This window comes from Lacerta agilis, chromosome 1 (genome assembly GCF_009819535.1).
Source record: "Lacerta agilis isolate rLacAgi1 chromosome 1, rLacAgi1.pri, whole genome shotgun sequence".
In the NCBI taxonomy this organism is placed as follows: domain Eukaryota; kingdom Metazoa; phylum Chordata; class Lepidosauria; order Squamata; family Lacertidae; genus Lacerta; species Lacerta agilis.
The window spans coordinates 14414665-14425537 of NC_046312.1; the positions used below are offsets into that span (position 1 = coordinate 14414665).

Below are 10873 nucleotides of genomic sequence, written 5' to 3' on the forward strand. Positions count from 1 at the left end.
AATATATGCCGATTCAAAACCATAAGCTGGACCTCAGTGATTAAACAAGATTGTGGGGTGGGGAGGGAGGAAGACACATGTAGATGGAAATTGTACTCATAGGTTGCAATTCAGCTATCGTACACCCCCAGTAACTACTTGAAATAAGCATTTTGCACTAAACAGCCAGGGTCAGAATCCATGTTGAAAGCCATTCATAGTACCGCAATTCAACAGCATATGCTAGAATAGAAGCTACACCCATTTATGGACCGTACTTTAGGATTACATTACCACTGGTGCAATCCTAGCCTCAAAGACGTCAATAGAAATTCAGCCACCGAGGTCAGTGACAGGCAAAATAGAGCCCAAATGCATCCCTTGAAAGTAGTAACGCGTAATGTTTTTTTCTGTAAACTCATTGATCACAATGCACAACGTTCAGCCGTCGCCAAGAGACTGACAACTCTTCTTCCCTCCTCACTCTTACACACACACACAAATACGCAAGCATTCAATATCCTAAAAAGAAAAACCTGATGATGCGTTGCGGGTTCTTCCCATTCTGCTACCGGGAAATGGTAAGAGCAAAGAGGCTTAACTACAGCTGGAAGCAAGGGCTCCTGCAGCTGGCAGCCCATACAAATCCTCTATCAGCAATACCCTGGTACAACACTATGGAGACATGACCAGAATGCTAAGCAAACTACGATTTTCCAAGTTTAATCATACCTCCAAGCATTATCTAAATATACATGTCTGTGACTGATCAGTTACTGGCTTTTCTTTCCTGCCTTACTGGGTGGGGGGGTGGGGGGGTTAGGAAACAAAAACATAGCAGTTACTGCTTTTAACAAAAGATTCGTCTGCAGAGGAATGACTCAGGATAAAACTTTTAAAAAACCCCATTCCCTTTTGTTACACTACAACATGACGTAATCATACACAAGTTAACATTCCCCACATGTTAAAACCATGCACATCTAAAAAGCACCTTGGTTCATAACGTGTAAAGGCCATAATAGATACCTTTCTTTATGCGTCCTTTACAGAAGAGCTCCTTTTTCCGCACTGGCTACAAGGCTATTCCTACGAAAGAGCACACAGACACACACACAAGGGTTTTTTTTCCCCCAACAGATGAGAATGCACGCACCCATATTACAGATAATTTATCCTGTATCTTGTCCTAGAGCTCTCCCTCCACTTATAACCGCAATGTTCCCTTACCCTGCATGGCTGCTACCACTGATTGAAATTCAACATGCAACCTACTGCAAGCATCAGTGCAGTCACCATGAAGCAACCAAGCCAAAAAATAAAAAGGTTTAGCCTGTGGGAACATGCAAAGTTGATACAACAGTAGTTTGCCACAAGTGAATTAAAACAACCCCCCACCCCAATAAAAGGTTTGCAAGACAAGACACTTCCCCTTTAAATACCTACGGCCCGCCCACACGGACCGCATATGGAGGGAGTCAGAAATTAAGAGAGCATTCTGCATTCAAACAGCACATCAAATGCATGCAGGGACACCTTTAAGGCACAGCAATGGGAGAGGAAGGGGGGGGGGTCGAAGCATGCTTCCTTCACCAGCAACCCACATAAACCATTCTGAATTTATTTATTTTTAAAAAAGACTTACTGGTCTGATCCACTTTCCAACACCGAGACGTTAAGGTTTTTTTTCGGCCTTCCAAAATAGTCTCTCTCTCTCTCTCTCTCTCTCAAAGAGCAATAATGCACACACAGGCGCGCGCGCACCCGTCTCCAAAGCAAGCACCAGGGCAGACTGAAGCGGCGGGGGTGGGGTGGGGGGCGAGCAGCAATAGCAGCAAACAGCTGGAAGGATGAACTTGGGTCTGGAGATCTGAGCAAAGCCAGCAGCTCAGGAGCGAGCATTTGCTCCTGGCGTCGAGAGCAAGAGCAGCAGCAGCAGCAGCAGCAGCGAGCGAATGGAATCTACCTCTGAGCCCCAGAAGCCTTTTCCCCGGCAGTCAAAGCATGGAGACCGAATGGGACTGAGCAACAGAAGCAACCGGGTCCCTGCATAGACCCCGGGCATAGACCCCTTCTTCGTGGGCAGCTGCCTCGAGTGGAATGGGGAGGGGGGCGTCAGAGAGGGAGAGCAAAGCAACAGCCGCGAAGCGGGAGGGGGCGGGCAAGCGGGCGTTCTCTCGCGCGCCCTCAGGCAGCCCCGACGGCTCCTCGCGCGCTCCTGTCCGCCGCGGCGCAGCCGAGCCCGCCGACCTTCCTCGGCTCTGCCCCGGGCAGCCCCTCGCAGCTCCAGCCCAGGAGCCGAGGCGGCGCCACCATGAAGGCTGCCCGGCCACCCAGCCGCCCCTGTCCTCCTCCTCCTCCCTCACGCCCCCTTCCCTTTTCCTCGCGGAGGCTCCGGAAAGGATCTCCGGCATTCACCTCTTTCCCCTCACAGCCTGCTCGCAAATGCAGCAGCGGCAGGAGCAGCCAGCAGACAAGAGGCGCCCCCCGCCCGCCTCACACACACACAAACACAAACCCCTGCGCGCGCGCGCGCGCACACACACACACACACACACACAGCCTCCTCAGCCGGAGGGGACCCCGCTCGCCTCCTCTCCCCGGATTCTGCCTGCGCCTCGAGGGGCGCAACAGCCCGGCTGTCCTACCTGCTTCCTTCTCTCCTCTCCCTGCCCGAGGAAGGGAAGGGAAGGAGTGGGGGGACGGAGGAGAAAAGAGCCGTGTCGCTACCAGCGCCGCCGCCGCCGCCTTCTGCTCCCGCGAGCGCTCCTGCTGCAGAAGCAGCAGCCCCGCCAAACGCAGCAGCAGCAGCCGCCGCCTCGCTCCGGCTGCCTGGAAAGTCCCTGGTGCGCTGCCCCGGCTCTCTTTCTCTCCCTCACCCCGCCCCGCACTTCCTCTCCCGCCCTCCCGAAGCCCAGGCTGGAAATCCCCGGCACGCCGCGTTCCCTTCCTCTCGCCCTGCCCGGCTTCTCGCTACGGCGCAAGCACAAGCGCGAGAAAGCAGGCGCGGCAGCAGCTCGCCGTCGCAAGCCAGGCGGGAGGGACTCCGGCGGGCGTGCCCGCCCCTTTTCTGGGCGGCCGGCGCAGCGGACTGGCTGCCTGCCCTGCCAAGCAAAGAGAGAAGCAGCGGGGGGGGGGCGGAGTGGGTGGGAGGGGCGAGCCGCTCTTCCCGGAGGGATTTCATTCAATCCGTCTCGCACGATCCGGCCCTCCTTTCTCTTGCAGCAAGCGCGGGGAGGCACCGGGAGAGGGTGCCCCCCACCCAGGCACCAGTAGGCCAGGAATGGCTTCAGGGGCTGCGCTTTTTCCTCTCTTGCGCACACACACACAACCCCGCCGGGATTTATAAGGTGTGCCTGCAAGCCTGGTGCTGTGGAAGCCGATGGCGAAAGTGGCATCTCTGAGCATGTGCTGAGCGCTCCGCCCTCCTTGCACTGGGGACCGGTTCCTTGCAGGCCTGGTGGTTTCTAGCGCTACCCAGTCGTTGCTCTTCCACGTTGGTCTTCCGGTCCTTAAGGTAAACGGGGAACTGCTTTCCGCAATTTGGGAGGTATTTTTTTGTGTGTGCATTGTGCTGCATTCCATTCGCACTAGTGGGTGTGACCCACTAGGCAAGGAGGCGAAGAAGGGACAATTCTGAGCATGCTCCTTTTTAAAAAACAACAACAACAACACACGTACATATAACAAAACCACAATTCTCCAATTTGGACTAAAGTGCTTTTTAATTTACTAAGCCCCGTTGCACACTGCGGAACCTGTTCTGAACAAGCAGACATAGGTAAACGATTAAATAGGCATAAACATGCCTGTGAGTTTGAGTTGTTCAATTGTTCCAAAGTGAAAAGGCATGATTAGTTTTGGGGTGATGCACACATGATTCATAACAGGCACCCACTTAACTGCCCCTTCATTCTCACCCAGAAAGGGCATGCCTCTTCTATGACGACACTTGGCATTTGCAGTTTGTATCGAAAATGGTTTTCCACCAGTTACTAATCTAGCCCAGCCATCGCCAACCGGGGGCCCTCCAGATGTTTAAGACCACCACAGCCATGGTGATGGAAGTTGTGGTCCAAAGCAACTGGCAGAGACACCAGGTTGGCAAAGGCTGGGCTAGCCAGTGTATCATCGCTACTTATTTTCCAATCGAGTTGTGTGGAAGCAGGGCAGTTGTTACTCAATGGCACACAATATGTTTCAGAACTGAGCACTGAAATTTGGGTTCTGGGTCTCAGGTGGTGTAGTCAGCCTAAGCAGTGACCCAAAATGCCACACTTATGGCTGGGCTGAAATCGCACTCACACAGGATCCCCATCCCACCCCCAAATATTATCCTCTTGCAAAAACTGGGCCAATCTGCTGCTGCTTTCAGGACAATGGAGGAATTTCTCTTGATTGCCCTCTCCCGCCAGAGAAGAAAGGGTGAGTTAAGATCTACATCAGGGACAAGGGAGGAATAAATATCTGACTAGGACCTGCGAATCCACCCCTCAGGTGATAGCCTGAGGCGGTCACTTCACCTTGCCTCATGGATGTGCCGGCCCAAACTTTGGGGACAACAGCATTCTGGAAACTTGGGCCAACAAGAAGCTGAGGCAAGAGTCTTGTGCCCTCTGCAACTAACTTTTTTTTTTAAGGGTTAAAGTGAAGGGGCACAGAAAACCCTTGGCCACCATGTGATATTAAATGCAGTAAGCAACAGTCCCCTTCTGAAAACTTTGAAGAAATTCCTTTCTGTACTCCCAACCCGTTTTCTGTAGAGAGTTTTGTTTAGTTCCCCCCACCCACCCACCCAACAAATGGTTGAAAAATACATTTTTGCCGCAGTTCACTACATGACAGTGACGGCAGAGGCTACTGATTAAGAACACGTTCGTTCGCAACGTCTCTAATATTTTTCTTACGACGTGTAACTTTGTGATCGGTTGGGTTGCAAAAGTACAACAAGCTTATACACATTGTAGGGCTTGCATCCCACACATCTCTGTGTTGTGTTGTGTAGGATGCTCTGCCAGTAGTGTGTGGTACCATCCAGAGATGCAGGTGAAAGGTAAGCAAGGAGGCAGAGACCAAGCCTGTGAATGCATTATTATTATTATTATTATTATTACCATTTATTTATCAGCTGTCTTCTATCTAAACCACCCTCTCAAAGCAATTAACACACAAGGTGATTAGAAAGAGTGAAAAACACAGGAGCAACAGATGCATTTAAAATATGACTAAAACCCTAACGAGTGGACCCACATAAAGACCCGTTCATCCAACGGGGGAGGCTGTCAGAATGAAAATGCCCTGAATTATTTCCAGAAAACGCTGCTGGTGGTTGCCTGTCAAATCTTGACAGGAATGCTGTTTCACAAAACGGGGGGTCGCCACATTAAAAGCCCCGCACTGAATTACTGCGGAACGCACTTCTGAGATCTTTGGCTGTTGCAGGAGAATCTCTCCCTCAGACCGCAGCAATCTACTGGGTATATAAGGGGGGAAAGGCGGTCTCTCAAGAAACCTGTCCCTGAGCTATACGGGGCATCATATTATAGGGCCAACATCTTGAACCTGTCCTGGCTTCAGATTGGTAGCTGGTGCAAATCCTGAAAGCAAGCTGTCATCTGCTGGTGATAGTTTGCCCCCAGAGGCAGCCAAGCCGCCACGTTTTGCACCAGAGGTATCCTGTAGGGTTTTTTGTGAAATACGTGGTTTGATGTGTTCCCCCCGACACACACACACCAGCTAGCTTTGGTCCAAACCGTAGCCTTATTCAATCCAAATTTGGACTGAATCATTTGCAAATTTGTGCAAATTTGCAACGCCAACTTTCTCTTCCATGGCAGGGGGCGCACGTCCTACGTTTCCTCTGTGCACATGCACAGATCATAGAATCATAGCATTGCAGAGTTGGAAGGCACCCCCGGGGGGGGGCATCTAGTCCAAGCCCCTGCAATGCAGGAATCTCAACTACAGCATCCATGACAGATGACCATCCAACCTCTGCTTAAAAACCTCCAAGGAAGGAGAGTCCACCACCTCCCAAGGGATGAAAGCAATGCTTAAATTTAAATACTTTCCAACAGCTTGGGTAGTAGTAATAATAATAATAATAATTTATTTATACCCCGCCCTTCTGGCTGGGTTTCCCCAGCCACTCTGGGCGGCTTCCAACAGAACACTAAAATGCAATAATCTATTAAACATGAAAAACATGAAAATAAAGGTGGCATCATGGAGGACGAGGCTATCAGTGCCTAGCATTAACAGTCGGAGGCTGCAATGCTTCTGAATACCAGTTGCTGGAATCCACAGGATCTGGGAAGAGTGCTCTTACACTTGAGTCCTGCTGGCAGCTGTCCTGCAAGCAATCTGGTCAGCCACTGTGGGAAAAGGATGCTGGACTTATGGATCTGATCCATCAGGCTTTTAGGTTCTAGCCCAGGGGTTGACAAAGTTTTTGTGGCTTGGGCCGGTTCGCGGTCCCGCAGACTCCGCGGTGGGCCAGAGTGTGCACGCATGTGCAAGCGCTATTTCCGGCGTGGAGGAGGCGTGCACAGCTTCCCATTGGCTGCAGGAGTTTCCTGCAGCCAATGAGAAGCCGGCCAGCATCGCAGAAGGCGGTCCCTGCTCTGCTCCGCGCCGGTTTTGCGCGGCACACGGGAGCCGACCAAGCAGGCAGTGGGGGTCCATGGGCCAGTTAAAACAACTTGCATGGTTTGCTTGTGGCCCATGGGTCTTAGGTTGCTGACCTCTGTTCTAGCCCATAATACAAAGCTCTGGTTTCCTAGCTCTAAGTACCTCTAGGCTTAGCTTTTCACAAGTTTGCTCAAGAAAGGAGATGAGGTGGGTGGAGGGATGGGTGTAACCAGCCGGGCAAATCGCAGTGGACAAATATATCTCCACCTCCTCTCCACTCACTAGGCAAGGGACAACATGGAAACATGGCCAGGTGTACAGCAACACACAAAACTGAACTGAAACGCAGTGAGGGGGGCAGCTTGCTAGTCCTACTGCAGAACAAGACTTCTGCACTTGAGAACATAGGCAGTTTCCACTGCTAGTCAGTGTAGAAAATACTGAGCTAGGTAGACCAATGGTCTGACTTCAGACCAGCTTCCTAGGTACCTATAATGGTAGTTGGATTTCGTTTGGTGCTCGGCTTAGTGTCCCCGTTTGAGTGGCTGTTGCCTTGAGGCCAATGCTGAGCTCCCATCTCTGGTTCGCATTCCTCGTGCCACCCCCTGCCATGAAAACCAATGCATGCACAATCACTATGGGACTGTTAAATTGCGGGCTCAGCTGGACTTAATGGCTAGCAAATTCGCTGGTGACTGTAAGCGTAATATGTAGAATTATTGTGCATTTGAAAAATAAATGAAGTGCATGTTTCTATTTAGAAAAAAATGAATTGAGGGAGACCTCGGCCTTGTTCTCTTTGTTTTGGTTCATGCTATTTCAGCCTGCAGGAGAGGTCTCATGTACACCTTCTCCCATATGAAGAAGCTCCAAAACCATACAATTCTTCGCCTACAGAAATATAGAAGTCAAGGGGGGATATTCTGGCCAAAACTTCTTCTGTACTCATATGCAGGGCCACTCAATCATAAGACCACTCAATCATCTGCAATTTGAAAAGTATAGTGCGGAAACAGGATCGTCATCACTTTATCTGGTGTTTACAAGGACTCCAGTATCTCTGTAAAAGGAGGAACATGGGGTAAGGTAAAGGTAAAGAAGGCTAAGAAAGAACAGCATTCTCCAATGTGGTGCCCTCTAGATGTTTTGGACTACAACTTCCAACCACCTTGACCATTGGTCATGATGCCTGGGGCTGATGGGAGTTGGAGTCCAAAACATCTGAATGGCACCAGGTTGGGGAATGATGACAGAAAATGTTTGGCACGGCTGGTTCTGTGCAGAATGAGGCAGAGGCATGCATCGCTTTGCAGCGTGTGTGGGGCGTCATCAGAGGTTGGCAAATGTATTCCACGAGGCAAGAGGCCCTTTGGGATTTTCAACGTCATGTGCCGAGTTGTACGCAATCGCTGGAGATGCAGACAAGAAGAGGAAGAAGAAGCATCCCCAAATGAAAGCTAAAATGAAAACGAGAGTCATTACCGCACTGAAAAAAGTAAGCCTTTGGCCATTGCTGGGAAGTATTGATACCATGATCTAATCAGGGTTCAAAGTTACTCATTAGCAACCCAGGGGGTCATGTGGTGTGTGTGTGTGTGTGTAACTGAAACGAATCAAGTATATGAAGAGAAAGAATTATAGTAGACCAATTAAAAAAAATTGATTTGACTAACAGGTCCACTGGTTTTAATAGGCTTACTCTGAGTAGTTACATAGTTGGACACAGTGCCATAACTAACCACAATTGCTCCTGGTATGCATCTTTTTTTTCCCCCAGTAAATAAATACTTTATTGAATTTTGATTTTTTACATCCGCCAATATCTCAAACATTTTGTACATATTTTCCATTTATACATATTTTGCAAGTTAAGTTCCACTGTATAAATTAATAAAGTAAAATATACATCCTCTCCCATATGTATTTCCTTTTTCGTTGTCTCTTTTTTCTTACTTCGTCTTGCACCCAATAATAAAAAAGAAGTACTACCAATGATGAAAAGCATGAAAATATGTAACTACACATATTATATTTTTAATAACCTTTAACAATAACATGCTAAAGGGAAAAAGAAAAAAAAGGGGGGAAAGGAAAAGGGAGGGAGGAAAGGGGGGAAAAAACCAGAAAAAAAGGGAAGAGGGGGGGAAAGGATGTGGGAGAGGGGGAGGAGGGGAGAGGACAAAAAAGGTGGGAGGGGAAGGAAGGGGGGAAAGGGTAGAATAATAAAATGATAAAGTAAAATAACAAAAAATGGGGGGGGGAGAAAAGAAAAAAAAAGAAGAAAAAGGGGAAAAAAACATACAAATATTAATCTCTTTTGTTAGACTTCCCATCTTTTCCCTATGAACAGTCATTTTCTCATTATGAATGTGCTCAACACTGCTCTGTTATCTTTTACCTCCATTCCAAAACATTTCAATTTCTACATTTAGCCATATCCTATGTTACATTCCCATTAAGACTCCAGAGTCACTCAAAGGCCGCCATAGACTTTATACCGTTGTTGATGCTTTGTAGATACCTTCTATATTTCTCCCATTTTATCACAAAAGCTTGTCTGTTGTGTCCTCTTAAGGAGTTGGTCAGCTGGGCCATCTCAGCGTATTCCTGTAATTTAATTTGCCACTCTTTTATGTCTGGCGCGTTCTCTCCCTTCCAATTCTGCGCTATCAATATGCGCTGGTATGCATCATAGAGTGTGCCTCTCCCCATATCACTATTTCTAGAAATCAGTGCTATTTTTCTAGAAAAAGAGGTGCCGGAACTCACCATGAACACCTCCCAGGTTCTCTTAGAATGGCAACGGCACACACCTGACAAACTGTAACATAGGTTGATGGCTCAATTGCTAGAGGATGATGAGATTCTTAATCTCAGGGTCGTTGGCTGAGCCCCACATTTAAGCTAGGAAAGGGTTTGCTGGAAGCATTTTTTTCTGCAAATATTCTGGAAAACCAGTGGTTTAATACAACCCATAATTTTTATTTAACAATAAACCAAATGATTAGTTTCAGTTACAACCTTTAATCTTTATCACTGGCTTTGCTTTATTCCCTGGCCCACTCAGTTGCTACTCAGTTCCTTCTTTGGCGATCAGTCCGTAAGTAACTCTGGAGGCCAATTCTGGATCCACACATCCTTCCACAGTGGGGACACAGGTTTCCAGGTGGGAGTTGATCACGGAGAGGGTTTGCCAAGCGTGCCTTCCTCTTGGCTCATTTCTCCTTTTCACCTTGAGTTTGTGCTTCTTCAAAGTCCACGACACCTTTGGTAAAGGCTGTTCTCCAGTTGGAGCTCTCGCAGGCCATTGTTTGCCAGTTATCACTGCTTATACTACATTTATTTTTAGATCTGCCTTGAGAGCGACTTTAAACTTCATTTGTTGTCCACCAGCATTTCACTTTCCATTCTTAAGTTGCGAATAGAGTAGTTGCTTTGGAAGACGATAATCGGGGATCCGAACAGCATGAATCCAAACCCTGATTAGATCACTAAATTAAGAAGTGAAACAATCTCACCCTACAGTCGAAGGTCAAAAAGCTGTTGAAGAAAAGACACTTGGTGGCTGCTGAACCCAGATCTTATATAGGCTTTCAAAACTCCACCAACAAGCAAATACCTTTTGTCTCAAATGCTAGGTAACATGTATAGTACATAACTGTCTTTTGCCTAATAAATATTATCCACTGGCCATGTCATATTTATGTGTGTGTGTGTGTGCGCGCGCGCGTGGTTGGGTGCTATTGAGGGTTATTCATTTGTTTTCTTAGCAGTGTGGTGATAAACCCATAAAAAAGGAAATGCCCATTGCCCGTTGCTGGAAACTGCAGGAAAGAAGAATGCACTAATGCCTGAATCTGTCTTGTGAGTTTTCTACGAGCGTCTGGTCAGCCACAGTGAGAACAGGATGCTGGGCTCGATGGGTTATTGGCGTGATGCAGGAGGCTCTTCTTTATGTCCTTATAGAGCAGTTCTGTTGATGATAATGAATTTGGCTGCTGGGCTGTGGCAGAGAGACGACAGAAGATAGCTCAGATCACTGGTGAACATTGGGGAGCAGAGGAAGAGCCATTAACCCCCAGCAGAGCAAGGACACTTCCTGGAGGGAAAACATTGGGTTGCTGGGGACTTTTAAAAGTTATTTCATGACAGTCAAATAGAGCAGAGCTGAGAATAAGCTCACTTGGCTCAGCTAAAGGCCAGGGATAGGTCAACTGCAAGCTAGAGTTCTCTGCATAGAAATGAGCATAATACTGGACTACTT

The 10873-nt window shown here is 48.2% G+C and overlaps 1 protein-coding gene across 3 annotated transcripts in view; it reads right to left on the reverse strand.

Moving 5' to 3' along the window:
• TRAF3 (TNF receptor associated factor 3) overlaps positions 1–2652 on the reverse strand; it is an 80439-nt gene extending 77787 nt beyond the window's left edge. Inside the window, exons 1-2 of one of the 3 annotated variants that reach the window (XM_033139285.1) lie at positions 1625–1698; positions 1009–1068 (exon numbers count right to left, since the gene is read on the reverse strand). The gene's annotated coding sequence lies outside the window, so the exon portion shown is untranslated. Of the gene's footprint in view, positions 1–1008; positions 1069–1624; positions 1699–2627 lie in introns of those variants that run through there. The other 2 variants (XM_033139276.1, XM_033139269.1) reach the window with 2 other exon arrangements.
• Positions 2653–10873: the final 8221 nt, after the last annotated feature.